The 18,699-nt window shown below is 40.1% G+C and overlaps 1 protein-coding gene and 1 pseudogene across 7 annotated transcripts in view; one reads left to right on the forward strand and one right to left on the reverse strand.

The window, feature by feature from the left end:
- The window catches only part of CCDC85A (coiled-coil domain containing 85A), a 196,097-nt gene that overhangs the window by 18,458 nt on the left and 158,940 nt on the right, over positions 1-18,699 (reverse strand). The window lies entirely within an intron of this gene.
- LOC308628012 (geranylgeranyl transferase type-2 subunit beta-like) lies at positions 1,667-6,073 on the forward strand (annotated as a pseudogene). The gene is made up of 4 exons: positions 1,667-1,949; positions 2,725-2,830; positions 5,095-5,305; positions 5,498-6,073. The product of its transcript is annotated as a geranylgeranyl transferase type-2 subunit beta-like (transcript).

Genomic DNA, 18,699 nt, shown 5'->3' on the forward strand with positions numbered 1-18,699 from the left:
CTGTTAGTTAAAGATGTTTAATATTTTATAAGTCCTGAAGCTAGGTCAAAGTATCAAACAGTGCATCATACGTCATGCGAATGCATACCTAGTTTAGGAGGGAGGATGAATCCTCTCCCTATTATATGGCAAGAGCAGGTGCTTTGCTTAATCTCATCAGGAAAATAATATTTTGTTCAGTTTGATTAGTCTTCATTCTGAAATGTTGCAATACTGCACCAGCACACAAATAAATGCTCAGATCAGAAGAGATTTTAAAGGTCACCTTGACAAATCTTTTCCAAAAGATTCCTGTCAATGGGCTTAGAAATGCTAAGAGACCCTCTGCTTTGCTCTAACAGATAATAGTTGACTGTATTCAGGGAAAAGTACTTTTTTATTTAAATTAACTAAAGAATCTATTCAATACTAATTTAAAATATTAGATAATTTCCTGGATTTACAGATACTCATTTATTCACTTAACAAAATATTTACTAAGCATGTACCAAAGATAATATTCCATACGATGCCAAGTAGGTCTCTATTCCAATAAATTTTTGTTGAAAGAAAACACAGTGAGTTCAGATCATTGACTATAGGGTCACAATGCCTAGGTTCAGATTCTTTTTGATGTGGACCATTTTTAAAGTCTTTATTGAATTTGTTACAGTATTGCTTCTGTTTTATGTTTTGGTTTTTTGGTCACAAGGCATGTGGGATCTTAGCTCCCTGATGAGGGATGGAGCCAGCACCCCCCTTCATAGGAAGGCAAAGTCTTAACCACTGGACTGCCAGGGAAGTCCCTAGGTTCAGATTCTTGATCTGACACTTAGCCCCTGCATGACCTCTCTGTGCCTCAGTGTCCTCGTCTATAAGATGTGTATAAATAATGGTACAATGGTACCTCAGTCTATGGGTTTGGTTACTTATATGAAAAGAGCTTTTCCAGCAGTGCCCGGCCCACATTAAGTGCTAAGTATTTGCTGTCATTACCACGAATGTTTTTGCTTTGCTTGTCAACACATTTATAACTTGTTTGTCTACTTTCATGTGTTTATTATTTAGAGCAGTTCTCAACCTGAAGTGATCTGGCCCTCAGCAGGGGTATTTGACAAAAATGCCTTGCAGACATTTTTAATTGTCAAAACTGGGCAGTTTCTATGGGAATCTACTTGGTAGAGGACAAGGATGCTTCTGAATGTCTGACAATGTACAGGATAGCCCCCTACAATTTTCCAGCCCCAAACGTCAATAGTGCTCAAGTTGAGAAATCCTGAGTTGGAGAAAGAAGTGTGCTGGGAAACTGCAAAACAAAATTTCTGGTGATAGCTCCATAGCAGATTTTGCATATGAAGGCAAGTCGCCCACAAGATTTGGAGCTTGTGATGATTTTAAAGGAAACTCTCTGGGCTTCAGCCCTCAAGTGGTCTAAGTATAAAGATATCTTTATTTCCACCCCCAAAAAGGAAATTACTCTAACAAAAGGAATAGAATTAAAAATACCTGATATATCCTACTGCAGCAACACTAGCAGAAACAGAATACTGAATGGGCAGGCTCAGGGCAGCACTCCAAAGAACAAAGAGCTCTTAGAGTGGAGAGAGAGAACATGCTGTAGTGCCATGAAAACGGAGACACCAATCCCACAGAGAATAAAACTGGCAGAAGATGCTTTGTGGACATTATGGAAGAAAATGAAACTTCCTTAGCAATACAACAGGTAAAGATCCTGCACTTAACTTTAAGTCGTCACACTAGGAAAGAATTAAATTGCCATCAAATAGAAATGAGGGCCCTGGCACATGAAACAACATCCCAGTGCAGATGGCAGCATCCTGTGATACGCAGAGGGGAATCAGAGAGAGAGAACACGGGGCCAGGACAGGGACCATTCTCTCCTTCTCGCGAAGCTAAGGGTTGTGGTCTATTTACATACGTCTCCTCAGTAGGAAGAAGACTCCTTGAGGGTGTGTCTCAGTAATAATAGCTCTCAATTACTAAGCCCCTACTACATGTTAGGTCTCTCCTAAGTGCTGTCAGTTAAAAGATTATTAAGACTAGCTCACATGAGCTCCTACTATTTATCTATTAAGACATGAACTGTTGGCCTGGCGCTTGTTCTCAATAATTTGTACTCTGTAGTGATTTTTTTTCTTTTTGGTTGGGGGCCCTGGAGGTCTTCTTCTGTTCCATGTACTCACTACTTAGCTCCTGGGCTGCAAGGAGATCTCGTAGATCCTGTGGAGGATCAGGATGGTTTAGAATGGCCCAGGGGCTTGGGGAGGTCAGAATAGAAGCGTGTTCATATTAATAACTGATGCAGAGGAACTGATACACACCAGCTAAACATCATCTCTGGGCCCTTTTGACTTTGTCCACTCCAGACCCAGAACTGTGGCCACAACACTTACTTAAAGCCTGCAGCTATAATAACCCAAAGATTTTGAGACTTGAGATTTGATAAAGTTGCCTAAACAATTTGTTGAGAATTGCTAACAACTCACTTTGGAATACTATGTGTGTCACGGTATTGATATAAACGAAATACAGTAGGGTTCCAGCTAAATACAGTTACCAAGGGAATAGTCTATTTCCTGTTCTTTCTTCTCTTTGGGTTTGGGGTTCCAGTGATACTTTTCTGGATCCCATGCTTTTCTTGTCCCACACTGGTGTGACCCAGGATGTCATTCTCTTGATTCTGGTTCCTTATTCATTCATATTCTTTCTCTTATTCTGGAATAGGTATTGAAAAAGCTTACTTCCATCCTGGCTCTGATGAGCAAATCATGATCATGTGGACTCTACTTTCATGGTTTGACAGAGGGTGTAATTACCCTGACCACTCACTGTAAGGTGAGCTGATAAGACTCTTGTTCATAGCCCTATCCTGTTTTACAGTAATATTTCATGTATCTTGGAGCTCCCTGAGGTCACCACACTTGACTTTTATTATCTCTGTAATCACAATGACTAGCACCCTATCTACATGTAGTAGCTGCTCAATAAACTTATATTAATGGTTGATCAAAATCTATGTGTGAGACTGTGGCTTTTCCTCTGTCATCTCAGAAATAGTTGTGTAAATGCTTTACTTGTGTGCCTATGTACTTGGTAATTAGTAGGTACTCAGCTATTTGTTAAGTAACTAAAGCACACTTCTAGAGTGCTAAAATGGCCTGAAGTAAGTGAAACTGATGTTACTATGATGGTCCATATAGACTTTTTTGGCAAGTCTATAGAATTTAAACACAGACTAAATTCCCACTATTTTTCCTTCTCATTAGCCAGTTATTATTTGAGCAAAATAAATTTATTCTGAAAATCTGGAATCACTTTCATCTATTTCTAAAGCTGCAGTGAAGCTCAAATATGTTAAAAAAAAAGAAAACAGAAAAACCAAAGAAACAGTAACTGAAAAGATCACTAGGAATGGTTAGCAGACCAAAAGTAGAAATAAGACCTTATTACTGAGGCATCCAGAGTATATGCTGATTTCCATCAAAATCATTATGTAGTGCCATCAAAATCATTATGTAATTTCCATACAAAATGATTATATAATCATTATGTAATTACAAAATCATTATGTAATGTGAATATAAAAAAAGTTATCATCAAGAGAAATATTATTCTCAATTTAATTACGTGTAGGCCAATGAATCTATAAGTATACAGGCGTTCCCAGCTAAGGAAGCCAGAAGGTAATATTTATTCACTCACTCCTCATTTATTATGCCAAATAATGGCTAAGATTGAGGTCTGTGGAGTCGCAGTTGAGGCTGTGAGGAACTTCAGTTCAGAGAACCTGAAATATTAAACAGTTGTCACAGGGAAACAGAAGTTGTTCAGAACAATGTGAGCCTAGGACACGAGGGACAGAGTGGCAAGAACTGAGGCTGACATGAAAGGCAGGAGGTCAGATGATGGAGAACCTTCTATACCATATGAAGGATTTGAAATTTATTCTATGCTAAGGGATGAGCTACGTGACAAGACCTGATTCGGTTTGATAGATTGCTGTAGGAATAATGTGGAGAATGATCTGGGTGGGATAAGACTAGGTAGGATAAAGTCCAATTAGGAGATTAACAAAGAAGTTCAAGTAAAAAATGATTACCCATCACCTACACTGGACAATAGCAGAAGGAATAAAAAGGATATTGATGGATTACAGGGCAGGACCTTTTGAGCCTTAATATTTATTTCAGTGGAGGCAGGGAGGCTGAAAGAGGACTCTGGGATGGGTACCAGCTAAATGGCCATGCCATTAACCAGGATAGGAAATGCCAGGGGAAGTAATATATCTCATTCATCAGATTTTAGAATGAAGATCAAAGAGGGAATTAACAATATTAAACACAAAAGCATCTTTCTCACAAATACCCCCAACAAATGGTTTTCTTCTGACATGTAAAATAGGAGTTTTCAAAATAATTAAATTGTAAATGACTTTAACTTCATGCCATAATGAAAATATGTTCTTGGAAAAGAAAATAATTCTGAAATATCTATCACTCCAGGTGAAACTTGAAGATATTTAAATACAGTTTCCAGAAAAAAATAAAATAAATGAAAGTAATTACAGAGGTTAGCAGGATGCCTTTTTACAAGAATGAGAGAGGGCAAACCCCAGGAAGAAAAGAATTAATATCTTGAAAGGGCCAAAACAGCAAAAACCCTGTATCTCTGTAGCCAGAGCAATAACAGACAAATAACAATGAAGGCCTGGTAAAAAAAAAAAAAAAAAGCTGTTAGACAATAGGTAGGAAGTGTGGACAATTAGATTTACGTGCATTCTGCTTCTAGGTAAAGAGTTTATGTCCTTAATTCTTGTCTTTTATTAACCATACACCTCCCTGTGAGAAAGACTGAAATTTCGAGAAAAAAAGAAAGATCATACATCTAAATGAGTTTCCAATTAGGTTGACATTAAATAGTAAAAGTTTATGGCATTCTTGCTGAGAGAAACATATCTGAATACTTTTAGGTCTTTAGCTTATAAAAAAGGGGGCAGGAGAGGGGCATGAGAAGGAGTGAGAGTCAGGGCATAGAAATGAAATGCCAGTGTAGATGCAAAAGCAAAAAAGTAATTCTAGCTCTTTCCGCTTTCAGACATGGGCCCACTGCAGAAGGATGCAAGTCAGATGCACCCGACACCCTATTACTGGAGAAGCATGCAGATTATATAGCATCCTATGGCTCAAAGAAAGATGATTACATTCTTACTCTCTCTGATAGTATTAATGTTATTGACGTAAATAAAGTTGTGGAATATGTTCAGAGTCTACAGAAAGAAGATGGTTCTTTCACTGGAGATATTTGGGGTCCCACTAAGCAGCTGGTCTAACTGGAGTTAATGGTCTGCTGGAAGTTCCAGCATGCACTGTGCTAGTTATGTCAGCATACAGGAGTACTAGAACAGAGGGGTCCAGTCTAAAAGATAAGGGCTGAATACAGTGCAGGCCGGAGAGACCAGCTGCTTCATGGGATGTGAAAATCTACTTTTATATAATAGGGAGAAATCGATACAAGATTCTCTTTTTGTGCAGTGGCAGTTTGGCTCTATTGGGGAAGCTGGATGCTATTAACGTGGAAAAGGCAATCGAATTTGTTTTATCATGTATGAACTTTGATGGTGGGTTTGGTTGCAGGCCAGGTTCTGAATCCCATGCTGGGCAGATCTGTTGGTGCACAGGATTCCTGGCTATTACTAGTCAGTTGCATCGAGTAAATTCTGATTTACTTGGCTGGTGGCTTTGTGAACACCAGCCTGCGTCAGGTGGACTCCATGGAAGCCACAGAAGTTATCAGATGTATGCTATTCTTGGTGGGTGTTGGCTTCCCTAAAGGTAATTGGAAGGCTTCACTGGATTGACAGAAACTGCGCAGTTTCATCTTAGCATGTCAAGATGAATAAACGGGAGAATTTGCAGACAGGCCAGGAGATACAGTAGGTCCTTTTCATACTGTATTTGGAATTGCTGGATTGTCACTTTGGGGAGAAGGACAGATTAAACCTGTTAGCCCTGTTTTTTCCATGCCTGAAGAAGTACTTCGGAGAGTGAATGTCCAGCCTGAAGTAGTGAGCTAGATTAGATCCCTTGATGCAAAAGTTGCTTAGTGTAGTTTTACTGTTTTAACATTTCAGTATTTGAAGTGCTTAACAAACTTAATGACTGCCATGTTAATATTTTGTATATGAATTGTGTTGATTTTAATAAATTATATAATTATACATTAAAAAAAAAGTAATTCTAATTAACATTGCATTTGGCTTGCAGAGCAGAGCTGAGTAATGATTGTGTTAAATACCTCAGCACTTCAGAGCCCAGTGGAAGACATGTAGCTAGAGCCCCAGGGACTAAACACATATTTAGGACAAATCCTTGCTGAGGTTACTGAGAAGTATTACACTGTGAGGTGGTGTTCACTGGCCTGGCTTTGGCAAAAGGAAGGGCCTACGGTATCTTCAAGGAGTCTTCCAGTCCCCGAAGCTCCCACACAAAATGGGGAGGTCAAGACATGAGAGAGGTCAACAGAGAGGCAGGAAGAGTCAGCTTCATCCAAAGGCAGCTACCACCCTAGGACATGCGTTCATAACTCAAATAACAACGGCTGCCTGTCAGACTGCAGTTCACCCGTGCCATTTTGTGGAAAGCTCTACCTCAGAGCAATTCACAACGATCTGACTGTTAAAGGTTTACAAAAACATGAGTGGTCCAAATGAATCTAGGCCCCATAATCTCTGCACACATGGTAGTAATAAAATCACCTGCAGGGAGAAATGAAATCTCCCATTAGTGACAACACCATTAAAGCACAAAAGGAAACATCATGGGGACGTGAGCTCAATCTTCACAAACGGCTCTTACTAGGGGAGGAAGAAAATAAGTGATTTAAAAATATGTTTATTTGTGTGCTACTTCCTAACATAAATAATTTAGGATGCATTGTATGCCTCTCTCATTCCCTACCTTTAAATCTTGCAGTGTCCCAGGGCACAGTCCACAAACCACTTTTTTTTTCTCAACACTCATTCACAAAAATTTCTAATTCAGTCCCATAGCCATGTATTCTTTCAAATTTTTATATCCAGCCCTGCCCTTTTCCCTGAGTTCCATATGTATATATCTAACTCTGCATCTGACATCTCCTTGTCGATGTCCAACATCTCAACTTTACCACGCCCCCAAAGAACTTGATTCCCCTGCACCCGTTAACCTATTCCCCCCAGTCTTCCCCATCTCAGTAAAAAGCACCACCAATCATACGGTTGCTTAGATCAAAATCCAAGGATCATCCTTGATTCTTCCCTGGGCTGCCATTCACTGCACAGTCTCTGTAAACAGTTCTTCCTGGGGTTGTCGGTACCCAACCAGTGAAGCCATATGCCGTCTCTTTCCCTTATATTCCACATCTGATCTGTCATAAAGCACTCCCAGCTCTACTTCAATATATAGCGTTGTGAATCCATGCCTCCTCACCATTTCCACCCCTAGTTCAAGCGACCATCAGCCCTCTCAGTCTACCAAAGTAGCTCCCTATTGAGTGTCCTTATGTCCCCTCTTCCTGCCTCTACTATCTTTCGTCTGGTTTCAACCCAATATTCGCAGAGACCTTTGGGAAATGTAAATAGATAATATCATACCCTCACCCAATTCCTCCAATGGCTTTCCGTCAACTCACACCCCAAATCCACACACTCGACCTTGGTCAACAAAGCCCACAGGGTCTGTTCCCGGCCCGTTTCTGACTTCACATCCTGTTACTCTCTGTCTCACTCATTCTGTTCCAGCCACTCTAGCCTTCTAGCTCCTGTTTCCTCAAACACGCCTATCTCATTCCTACCTCAGGCTTTTGTCTTTGCTGTTCTCACTTCTTGCAATACTCTATTCTAGCCATAATCTTTTCCTTCCTTCGGGTCTCTTTAGATTTCACGTCCTCAGAGAGGCTTTTTCTAACTCCATGTGAAATACCCCCTTACTCCAGTCACTGTTCAATTCTGTATCCTGTTTTTGTTTTGTTTACAGTGATTATCACTTCCCAATAATACGTATTTATGGTTTTAAAAGAATAATCCACCTACTAAGATGTAAGCTGCATGAATTTCTTATTCAGGGCTGTATCCCCATTGTCTAAAACAGTATCTCTGTATAAGGGATGCTCAAAAAATACTTGAGGGGTAAAATATTGAATGAATGGTCAATACAAGTCATCAGCCTTACATGACCTATAGAAATCCCATTCCCTATTTGTTAGGGGTTGTTTTGGTTATATTAAGAAAAGCAGAGAAAGCTCACTAGTCACTCTTCATTGAATGAATATCCCTGTACTAACTGAACAATAAATGTCAACATCTCTTATTCCAAAAAGTGAGGTTACTGCTTTTGTCTAGCCTCTATGAGATTCTGGGAATAAAAGACAGAATAATTGAGGGACTTCCCTGGTGGTCCAGTGGTAAAGAATCCACCTTACAATGCAGGGGACGTGGGTTCCATCCCTGGTTAGGAAACTAAGATCCCACATGCGGCGGGGCAACTAAGCCCACACACCACAACTACTGAGCTCGCACACCTCAACTAGAGAGCCTGCATGCCACAAACTACAGAGCCCATGTGCTCTGGAGCCTGCACACCACAACTAGAGAGAGAAAATCCGCAAGCCACAACTAGAGAGAAGCCCGTGTGCCACAACTAAGACCCGACACAGCCAAAAAAAAAAAAAAACTGAAATATAAAACAGTTTCACCTCATCCCTCCATACAAATTTTGACCACAGCTAATGCCACAAACCAAGTCTGCCTAGTTAAAAAATTTTATTTCTCTTGAAGTCTCTGGTTGAAGAACTTAAGAGGAATAAAAGGGCCAAAGTTCTGAGATCATCACTAAATAAAGGACTTGGCTAAAGTTTAAAACGCACATGCTAAATTTTTTGAAAAGTGACATTATGAAGCTTTAAGAAAGGCAAATCTTAAAAAAGTATTTTTAAGTTAGAATTTTTACAATAGTATCATCCTGGAAAACAATCAGGTCTACCAGTAGTAATAAGTTTTCCGAGGCTGGCTAGAGCTGTTTTTAGAAAAAAAAGGAAATAATATTTTGCTAACCCACAAGACTGATGACCCAGGGACTAATGAGCTCCATAAGCAACTCACCGCCTGACCCTCAGCAAGTCACTTGTCCTCAGTGCTAAACGGGAGGCCTATCAATTAGCTTCATGTGGTGGCTGTGAAGGGTGACTAAGAAACCTGACTGCAAAGCACTCTGAAAACACTAAACACTATAGAGACAGGCTTGCTAATAGCCAGGTGGCCACCAGTCACCATCTAAGCATTTCAAATGCCCTTGGCTCTTTTTTTTTTTTTGCAGTACGCGGGCCTCTCACTGTTGTGGCCTCTCCCATTGCAGAGCTCAGGCTCCAGACGAGCAGGCTCAGCGGCCATGGCTCACGGGCCCAGCCGCTCCGCGGCATGCGGGATCTTCCCGGACCGGGGCACGAGCCCATATCCCCTGCATCGGCAGGTGGACTCAACCACTGCGCCACCAGGGAAGCCCAGCCCTTGGCTCCTTTTAAGCTCCCTTCTCCCTCTTGGCTCTTCTGATGTCAATCGCTCCTGGTGACAAAGACAAAAAGACAAGTGAGGATTCTTCTCACTTGCCTAGTCCTCTCACTCATTTCTCACTTCCTGATCCACAAGAAACATGCTGGAGACTTGTACTAGCCTCTGTGTTCCTGTTGTTTCCAAAGCAACTTGCAGAGCCCCTATGAAGGAAGAGACACTGTACAAACGGCCAACTGAAGGCCTTTCTTTTCTTTCCTTTCCTTTCCAGGTACACACAGACCACAATTAAAACCACATATTTAACAAAGATGATGAGAGAGGAGAAGATTGATATGAAGGACTTGGAAACACAGAATTCACTTAATTCTTATCAGTGATCTCCCTATTTCTCATTCTTTCATGAAATGCCCTCACTTAAGGGAAAAGGGAGATTAATTGATTTCTGAGCTCCTCCCAAGCCAGAAATGGTTTTCCTCATTCATTGATAAACACTGATTTAGAATTTTGCTTGTCTGTGAGGGACTAGATAGCAATTCACGTTCTTCCCAAGCCACCAGCTGTATGGCATCTATGTTAAAGACAAGGCTGCCCCATGTTATCTTCCCAGCAGTTTCTTGAAGGCATGCAAGAATAGCCAGGACACAAAAGCAATATAATCACTCACTCACTAAAGTACAGATTCAGTCACCATACATATGCGTTTCAGATCTGTTAGCACCACAATTGTCCTTCCTGTATGGGAGGACTTGCCTTTTCAAGTCAAATGCAAGCATGTTGATCCCCAGCAAAATCATTCTAAAGCTAAGGGGTTTGCTAGGAAAGAATACCTTTACCTCTTGCTCGACTACTCCTCTGGTTCAATTGCAGCACTTTTCAAAAACCAGATACTGATTACTCAGGGCAGGTTTGGGGATGATAAGACAAAGGAACTTAAACCAATGAAAAAATAGATAATACTTATTGAGAAAAGTATTTGCATACAATAAATTCTCTGTGTGCAAATGCAAATTTATGTAACGATATGAGAGACCAATTTTTTAAAAATAACAGATAACCCAAGCAATTGACACATAAATATTTTTAGTGTAGGACAAGGGTCAGCAAACTACTGCCAGAGTTAAATCCAGCCTCTTCCTCCTGTGTTATAAACAAAGTTTTATCAGAACACAGCCAAACCCATTCATTTAGATACTCTGCATTTGTTTTCAGCTGTTTTGGTGCTACAGTGACAACACACCATATGGCTCACAAACTTGAAAATGTTTACTATCTGCCCCTTTACTAAAAAAGCACCAACCCCTGGTTTAGAAGATAACAAGGTCACTGCAGATTGGAATAGTCTGGGAAGTTTCTAGAGAAGGAGGCAAGCAGCTTAAAGAGAAACTACAATTGAACCAGAAGATAAGTGATAAGTAGACAAATATTTTTTTCCTGAGTAATCATTTATCTACAGACTAGAAATATCCTTAAGATTGAGAAAAGGATGAGATCTTCCTATGCTGAGAAAATCATTATTAGAGCGATGAAACTCTCAGTGAACAGCAAAACAGATGGACTAGAAAATAAACTGGGTTTCTTGGCTAATTCCCAATTCACACCCCAATGATACCACACCAGACGTTTGTCGTGGATGGAGGTGGTGGTGATGGTGCTGGTCGTGGTGTTTTCAAAGCTAACTTGCTTCAAGAGAAATATACTTGCCACATGACAAGTTTCAGCAAAATGGGAAGAATGCTAGACTAGTGGTAACAGAAAACCTGGACACAAACCTTGCCTCTGCCCATTAGTGAACACACTCTCACCTGCAATAGAGATAATCACAGGGGCCAAGGTCAGAATGGGAATCAGTATCCCAAGATGGACTCAGTGTTGGTCCAGTACCCAGGACCTCAGCTGATACTCAGGCTGTGGTTAGTGCTTGTGACCTAAACAAGCCTCCAGGGCAGAATGGGTGATCCAACCATCACATCCTGTGCCCTGAGGCAGACCCAGCTGCAAGGGTCACAGATTTTTCTCAATCATCCATCCTGCTGTGGTCCAAGCTGTTTCTCACAGAAAGAAAGGTCCATTTTAGGTTACAACCTCATCATTTAAAAGAAGAAAGAACATATACAAATAAAAGAATTGGACACTATCCTTTTCATGACCTATAATGGGGTCTCTCCTGGAGCCCTAAAGACTTAAGATTCTGAACACTTAAAACCACTAGGACTGATGCCTTCAAACAGAATTACCATAAAGATACATCTAAAATAAAAAGCACAGTTTAATAAGGCAATAAGGTATTAAAAATCAATGTGATAACAAAATCGAACATTTTCTACTGGTTTAAAGACTAGTTAAAGTCTACTGACTCACAAATTACTCTGGCATCATTTATAGCCCTGAAGCCCTGAGAAACCACTTAGAATCGAGAGATGTCTTATCACATTCTGGTAACTGACTCTGAAGACCCTTGTCACCATCAAGATCCTGAGCAGGGCGCTTATTTTAAGTGAAAAACATTGGAAAGGCAGCTGCCCTTACCTGCTCTCATGCCCATTTTGATCTTGTTCTCAAGTGTCAAAGGCTCAATATAACTGGTTTCCCTAACCAAGAGAATCCTTTAATAAAACGAATGCTGTGAGGCCACATAAGCCACCTTCTTTACAAATGACCATTCAGTAGAGGGTCCAGTCTTAAATGGACCTCTCCAAAGTCCTTTTCAATTGGCAATGAATGTGAGCTGCCATCACTAACTACCTTACCATTTGCGGAAGTCATCAACAAACGCTTGTGAGTTTTGCTGGTTAAGGAATTGTGCATTAAAATGGGATGAGAACAGGGGCTGAAAAGTGAATGGAATTTGTCCCAAACAATATAACAAATTTCAAAATGCAATTGCTAAAGTCCCCTCTGTCTAAAACTCTGTCGGAAAGAAAGCATCCAAGTTCTAACTGTAGCTTCTGTTAACTTCTGGCACTCAATACATGCCTGGCATCCAAAAGGATAAAGACCCATCATCCCCACACAATTTATTTGTGATCAAATTTACTGGAGTTGTGATTTATTTCTGAGTGTGTGTTTTATGTTTTACTTTTATGATATTTCTGTAGTTAGGGTTATTAAATTTCCTAGCATATGAAAATGTTTAAATAAAAAAATTCTTTTTGACATTAAGACACACCGGTCTTGAATGGCAAAAACAGCTGAAATATTTTGACTATTAAAAAGCCTTTCTTGGAGCCAGCTTTTATGTAAGTCCAGGATGGCTCCCATCTGCGCCTGGGTTTATTACTTTTTTGTTATCTGTCAAACATTAGAACTTCTGCTTCACATGTTGTTCTGTTGCAAATGAGAGGCATCTTAGGTCAAGAAAAAGACAGTATCAAATTCCTTTATTTGCTATACTACATTTACATCAGATTTACATTTCCTCCAGGATCCTTACATTTCTGTATCCAATCTTCTAATAAACTGCTAAGAGCAATAGCTGGATGAATAAAACTACCAAAATACTAATTAGTCCAAGGGTTTTAAAGCAAGGTTAGCTGTCTCCTTGTGTTTTATTTTTCTCTTTTTTAAAAAAATAATAAGTCAAAAGTTGCTTCTACTCCTCCAAACTATATTACGGAAGTTACAAAAATCTGAAAGAGGATAAAAATTCTGAAAGAGGGCTCGATGATCCGTGTGCCTCAACTAAGCACTCCTGAGATCACAAGTATCTGAGATGAGTGGATTTTTGTGAGATATCGAAAAGTTTGAGGACAAGACGTTCTCCCAAAGGAAAGAATTAGACCAGAGAGAGACACTTGAAACAAGGATAATGAAATACTTTCAGAAGGGAGGAACGATCTTTGAATAGGCTGTCCCTTCACTACTAGTACCTCTTCCTTCCCACCTCTGGTTCTGGGCTTAACACTAGGACCCTGTGGTAAGAAGTACTTTTTCTATAGGCTTTGGGCCCGGAACAAGGTGGATGGCAAGCAGGAGTTGGGGAATTTTCTCAGCCCAGGGAATGTTGGGAGACCTGATCATAGGAGCCTTGGGGAAGGGCCAGGACCTCACTATAGCAGCCAGTCAACAGCCAAAGTCAGGACCAGACTATGGAGGCCAGGGAAACCTGTACACTTGAGGAGGGAGCAGCTCCCAAAGCCAGGCTCCCAGGGGCTGAGTGCACAGATCCCATCCACCCACCCAACCTGTGCTGGCCTGGCCTGAGCAAACACAGTCTACCATGACTTTCAGGAATGCCACATTTACACGTGTGGGTGGGTTGTTTTTTCCAAGTACCCCATTGCTTAGCAATAGAGAAACTACGTTGTAGAATTTCTAGATTAAACTCTAAAATAACCCTAAATCGACTAAGAATTATTTACCCAGCCAGTAAAGGCCCTTAGGTCATAAAACAATTAAGGGAAGCCTGTAATTTATTTCATACGCTCTCTTTCTTCATACTGCTTCTCTACCCATGCTTTAATTAGCTTCGTATGTCAACATGACACCAGTTTATACAGGCTCCGTGGCACACAATCTAAAAGATAATAAAGAAAAATTCCACATGAACTGTAAAAATGACACTGATCACTGTCTCGCAATGGACCTCCTACCATTTTTCTTTCATTTTCTACGACAACCACAGAATCTAAAGAAAGGCCCGGTCCACTTCTTGCTGGCTTTTATTTCAGGTGCTTTAGTCTACAGTCATCTACAACAAATAAGTTTCCTTTGAAAGAACATTGTCTTCTTTCTGTGGATCCCAGTATAGCTGCCATTTGATTCATATGCAGGGCCTCTTGGGTTATTCTCCTCAGTCTAGTCACACTGCAAAAGACTAATATCTGATATCTCGTATCTTTGTCATCTCTTTTTCACAGTAATCTATTTTGGCTTCTTTCATAATTGAATTCCTGAAAAGTATGTTACATTTAAAAATAAAGAATACATATTGTTTTGGTATAAATTAGAGGTAAATAAAAGTTGATTTTCTAACATTTCCTATATTGATGATCTCTTTCATCATAATTTTAAAAACTTTGTGAAATAACGTCCTCCATTTATTATATGAAATCCTTTGAAATCTTTTTTAAGACTATCTATTTATTTATTTATGGCTGCGTCAGGTCTTTAGTTGCGGCACGTGGGATCTTCGTTGAGGCATGCGCGATCTTTCCTTGCGGCGCACGGACTTCTCTCTAGTTGTGGCGTGTGGGTTTTCTCTTCTCTAGTTGTGGCATGCAGGCTCCAGGGTGCATGGGCTCTGTAGTTGTGGAGCTCAGGTTCCAGAGCGTGTGGGCTCTGTAGTTTGTGGTATGCGGGCTCTCTCACTGAGGCGCGCGAGCTCAGTAGTTGTGACCCGCGGGCTTAGTTGCCTCGCAGCATGTGGGACCTCAGTTCCCTGACCAGGGATCGAACCCACGTCCCCTGCATTGTAAGGCGGATTCTTTACCACTGGACCACCAGGGAAGTCCCCCTTTGAAATATTTTTAACAGTGATTGGTAAAACACGTTTACATTGGTTTATGTGCTTAGAGAATATCTTAAGTTCTGGGGGTCTTTATCATTGGTACCAACTTTGAAAAGGCATTTCTTTCTCAAATGATAATACCTAATAGGTAATACTGACTTTTTAAAAAGTAATAGGACCATTCACACTTTTGGGCTCCCTTTGAAACACTGTGTTCACAAACTGGGTGTAGAGTACAGCGCTCAACGATGCTTGTGGAGTACCACGGAGACCATGGCAGATCGAAGAGCCTGTGCTCGCCAGGTGATGAGTGACACCCATGCATACTTCCCAAGAGCTCCTCTTGATCACTGGAGAGAACCAACTCAATCTTCACTGCGTCTCTCTATCTGTTCTCAACTACAGACCCCTTCATTCTGGGACTTGGTAACTTTGCATGGGTATAAGACGGACACACACGCTTTTACTTATCCTTGGGCTCAGAATGTTCAGGGCTGAAAGAAACCACACTTCCCAGTGAAGAAACAGAGGCCTTTGTATCTGACCAGAGAGAAATCCATAAGGATTCATTACACTGATCCTGGTTATTTTTAAATGTGTATATTGTTAGGGAAAACTAGTGCCTTTATGTTCATTACATATAATTTTATATAAATAAGGGGATTGCACATTATCTCTCAAAATATACATAAGCTAACACTTCCCAGACTAGTATGTGAGCCTCATTACATGCATACTTGATATGATATGAGCCTCAAAGATTTATACATAAGACTGTACGTTACTTAAATTTAATAGCTGTCTGATGAAATTTTATTAACTTTAGAACACAATGAGGAAGAATAACCCACAATGACATAAATACACACTAAATACACACCTGTAAATAAAAGATCCAATATGATACCAACCTGTAGTTTTAGGGAATTTTATATCAAAATTAAAAGGGGCACACCTCTTTTGTGTATACATTACACATATACACAAACTTTCTCTGGATAAAGAGTCATGGATTCCCAGAGCTGAGCAGAACCTTCCAGCTCACCTTTGACAATCCTCTTTTCTAGTCAAGACATTTACGGTTCACAGAGGTTAGGGTATCATCCTGGTCCAGCAGCTCTTTAGACCAAGTCCTAGTTCTTGTAATTCCCATTCAGTGCTTGTTCTAGCATATTCACAGTGACTCCTTTAATTACTTGATTATTAACAGAGTTCAAAGTCACGGCTGACGATGTCTCAGCTTTCTAAAAACGACTTAGTTATGTTTTGCTTATTTTTCACACAATGATAGCTTTTTAAGTATAATTTAGGAAAGTCTCAAATCACTTAGAAACTTGTTTACTTAAACTGTCTTACTTTGTCCAAGAATATAATTATTTGCCTATCCTACATTTATTATCTATATTGTATTTATACTTAGGCAATATATGGGCATTGCCTATATTACATTTATATTTGCCTACTTTACATTTTGGTATAGGTAACTATCAGTTATTAAGAGGCACCAATTTTAATTTTTACTGTGTTATAAATGTGATCCTTTTCCTCAGGCTACAGAGAAGAAAGAAACTAGACGTTTAGACCCTTACATGAAAAATGCCTAAACCCCACTGTAGGAAAGATTTGAACCAGAAAGAAGAGGAGGACAGCACAGTTCAGATGCCTCTTTTCCATCAGTCAGAGAGGTAGTGACCTCCAGCGGGAAATGGAGATCGAAGTGAGACTGTGCTCCAACGGGAGTCTCCGCACCTTTACGAGTGTCAACTAAGCCAGGTTTTCATCATTTACATTTTTTGATATCCATATTTCAATAGTATTTACATCTAGTTTGCTTAATTTAATCCCCAAGTCAAATATTACACAGTACTTTCCACCACTTTCTCTGAGACTGTTTTCTTACCCTTAGAAAAAGCAAGAAAAGGGAAGACTCTTTCATCTTTACCTCATAAAAAATTTTTGACTCCACTCTGGATTAAAAAATAATAATAATAAGAGTAGAGAGCCATTTCTACAGGACAAGGCAACATTATTAATTTCTCTTGTAGCTCCATCCCAAATTTTCCCCAAATATTCCTCCATATTGCTTCCCATTCAAATACCTGTGATTCTAGTTGGTATTACTACACAGCAAAACTTTGTGCTGAGAGAGTCCCATTGTTTTTGGTGACAAATTCTACCAAGGACAGGTAACAAAAATGCTACTATTTTTTATGGCTGCTACAAATCAAAACAACATTTTTAAAAATATGCCCTGGTGATAGAATTACTAACATACCAGTATAGCTATAAAAAGGCAACACTGTTAAATATGAATTATTGATACCACAGTCCCTAACAATGGAGTACCTTTTAAATTCAATAATTCTATTAATAAGTTTAATAAGTAGTATAGCTATGTTGCTTGTTGCATTTCTATTTCACCTATTTTCCCTCATGAGAAATAAGATTTCTCATCATGTAGCAGATTCTCAAACAAGAATCCTTAAGCATGAGGGGGTGACAGAAGAATGTTGCAAATCCCTTCACTCTGAGGGACTCCATGTTGCTTTACACATTTTTGCTCTCTTTAATATTTTCTCTGATAGATTTTCGCTTTTCCCTTAATCCAGTCTCCATGTATTTAGGTTCTCCAGCCTGACTTTCCCCCATCAACTTACTTCCCATATCTATTTGTCTCTTTTATTCCAATACACCCACACCACTTGTGTAGTACCCATCTCCTTTGAAAACTCTATACAGAAAAAGCTTTTTTCCTTTTCTTTAATTATATAAATCATGGTGATTTAGAGAAAATTGTAATCCACAAGCACTATTTCTCCGGTGGAGTCCATTTTTTCCACAAATATGGCTCTAGCAGCAACCAACTCTTAATGGATTTAACTAATTTCTTCTATCAGTAGCATCCAGATTCTACTCAGGTTGTGTAACATAATTAGAGTTGCTATCCATGAAAAGCTTTTTTGTGCAAGTTGCCCCTCATGAGTGCCACAAAGGTAATTTCCATGCAAATAACAACTGAAGGATACCACCATTCGCTTTTAGCATCCTCGAAAGCACTATTCTGTGTCTGCTTTTGTGCTATAGTTACTGAATTTTTCTTCCAGAGCAATTCCAACCCTAGAAGAGCCATATATTTATGACCCGATAAGGCAAAAACGACTTGCAAAACATAAAGTCAGAAAATGTGGAAAGGAGAAAGAGTGACACAATAAATAAATACTTCCATAGCAAAACAGGAAAAGCACAGGAGGGAAATCTACATATCAGAGAAAAACAACCCTCCCCGCCGCCCCCCCCAATCTCTGCCCAGCATGCCCGCAATCTGCATAAGCACACAGGTGAGGGAGCTTTTCTGAGATGAGGTGTTGGACCTGGGGTGTGTTGCCATGGAAGTGAGGGGCTCGATTTCTTCAGCTCCTGGGTACCCTCCCTCAGCACTTCTGTCAATGGTGACAGCTTCTTTCCTTTGTTCAGGAGCTGCTCGGAAAACGGCTCTGCCTCCTTCCCAGTGCCCCGAAAGACCGCATTGTTGAGGCCACATGGCAACCGAATTACACGAGAGAGAGATTTTTCATTTCCACTCCTAAAATTAGGCTCCTGTGTGTGCGCTAGGACAACAGAAAGAAACACTTGCTGAAAAGGGCCCACTCAGTGGTGCTCCAAGTTGCCAGTGCCTTTCTAACACATTTGCTGAACCCACAGCACAGGG

Source organism: Mesoplodon bidens, assembly GCF_964165515.1.
Source record: "Mesoplodon bidens genome assembly, chromosome: 14".
Taxonomy (NCBI): Eukaryota; Metazoa; Chordata; class Mammalia; order Artiodactyla; family Ziphiidae; genus Mesoplodon; species Mesoplodon bidens.